The 1807-nt window shown below is 44.8% G+C and overlaps 4 non-coding genes across 4 annotated transcripts; all 4 read right to left on the bottom strand.

Moving 5' to 3' along the window:
* Window positions 1-72, bottom strand: trnac-gca (transfer RNA cysteine (anticodon GCA)). Its single transcript has one exon. It is a non-coding gene; the product is annotated as a tRNA-Cys (tRNA).
* Window positions 73-350: 278 nt separating this feature from the next.
* Window positions 351-422, bottom strand: trnac-gca (transfer RNA cysteine (anticodon GCA)). The gene has a single exon. It is a non-coding gene; the product is annotated as a tRNA-Cys (tRNA).
* Window positions 423-700: 278 nt separating this feature from the next.
* trnac-gca (transfer RNA cysteine (anticodon GCA)) lies at window positions 701-772 on the bottom strand. Its single transcript has one exon. It is a non-coding gene; the product is annotated as a tRNA-Cys (tRNA).
* A 278-nt stretch (window positions 773-1050) lies between these two features.
* Window positions 1051-1122, bottom strand: trnac-gca (transfer RNA cysteine (anticodon GCA)). The gene has a single exon. It is a non-coding gene; the product is annotated as a tRNA-Cys (tRNA).
* Window positions 1123-1807: the final 685 nt, after the last annotated feature.

Genomic DNA, 1807 nt, shown 5'->3' with positions numbered 1-1807 from the left:
GGGGGGTACCCAGAGTTGAACTGTGGACCTCTTGATCTGCAGTCAAATGCTCTACCACTGAGCTATACCCCCTATGGTTGGACCTCAGACGTGTGGCTCTGCTGGAGGCGCTTTGCAACTGCAGTGGAATGTAATGGCCATGGCGTAGAGCGCCATTGCTGCCACTTTAGACCTGCAATATGGTCAAATTTGTTTTTGTCCGACATACAAGAGCTGGAAGTAAAGTTAAGATTCTGCATGTTTAGGGAACTACTTTATTCCTTTTCGAACAAAGGAAAGATGAGCATGTTGAAGCTGAAATTATACCACTACTATAAAGACTAGTGCATCTGAAACGCCAATATCTGTTTAGGGGGCACCCAGAGTTGAACTGGGGACCTCTTGATCTGCAGTCAAATGCTCTACCACTGAGCTATACCCCCGATGGTTGGACTACAGACGTGTGGCTCTGCTGGAGGCGCTTTGCAACTGCAGTGGAATGTAATGGCCATGGCGTAGAGCGCCATTGCTGCCACTTTAGACCTGCAATATGGTCAAATTTGTTTTTGTCCGACATACAAGAGCTGGAAGTAAAGTTAAGATTCCGCCTGTTTAGGGAACTACTGTATTCCTTTTTGAAAAAGAGAAAGATGAACAAGTTGAAGCTGAAATTATACCACTACTATAAATACTAGTGCATCTGAAATGCCAATATCTGTTTAGGGGGTACCCAGAGTTGAACTGGGGACCTCTTGATCTGCAGTCAAATGCTCTACCACTGAGCTATACCCCCGATGGTTGGACTACAGACGTGTGGCTCTGCTGGAGGCGCTTTGCAACTGCAGTGGAATGTAATGGCCATGGCGTAGAGCGCCATTGCTGCCACTTTAGACCTGCAATATGGTCAAATTTGTTTTTGTCCGACATACAAGAGCTGGAAGTAAAGTTAAGATTCCGCCTGTTTAGGGAACTACTGTATTCCTTTTTGAAAAAGAGAAAGATGAACAAGTTGAAGCTGAAATTATACCACTACTATAAATACTAGTGCATCTGAAATGCCAATATCTGTTTAGGGGGTACCCAGAGTAGAACTGGGGACCTCTTGATCTGCAGTCAAATGCTCTACCACTGAGCTATACCCCCACTTGTATTACTGAGTTCATCTGCAGGCCGCTCTGTTGGTCTACAGATGGGTGGCTCTGCTGGAGGCAGTCTGCAACTGCGGTGGAATGTAGTGGTGATGAGAGTCCGCGGTCTATTAGTAAATTAGTAAAGCAAACATTCCAACTTTATTGTCACCAGAAGAGTTCAGGACTCTCCAGCGTTTCATAACTGCAGGAAGACACATTTGACTTTTGGCCTCCTTTAGTGTCTCATACCGTCTGACGTGAAAGAGGAAAAGGACCTGACACACATTAGGAACGCAGCAACTCCCACCACCACCACCCTCATATGCAAACACATGCACGTACGAGAAAACACATAAAACGCCAATAACAAGTGAGTGTCCCAAAAGATATGCAGTGCTAGTAGTACCTGTTATAAGCTCAGCTGATATTTAAACACCATAAGAGTTAAGGAGAGACAACAACAGTGTGAAGAAGTGCAGGGAAAACATGCAACTCTGACGCTGTGTGGTGTTAATCTGCCTGCAGCGTGTAGGAGTGACGGTCAGTGTTCATGACCCGGGTTAATGAGGTGAAGGTGGATTTAGAGAATCAGAGAAAAACTAAAATTGCACCACCAAAAATGTAAAACACATTTGACAAGAGGAAAGTATGATATGCTGCTATGATGAGATTTAATGCAGTGAAATGCGATGCGTTAC

Source organism: Cebidichthys violaceus, unplaced genomic scaffold (assembly GCF_023349555.1).
Source record: "Cebidichthys violaceus isolate CVI_PGR_0920_01 unplaced genomic scaffold, fCebVio1.0.p SCAF_224, whole genome shotgun sequence".
Lineage (NCBI taxonomy): Eukaryota > Metazoa > Chordata > Actinopteri > Perciformes > Stichaeidae > Cebidichthys > Cebidichthys violaceus.
This window is presented reverse-complemented; position numbering and strand designations above follow the sequence as displayed.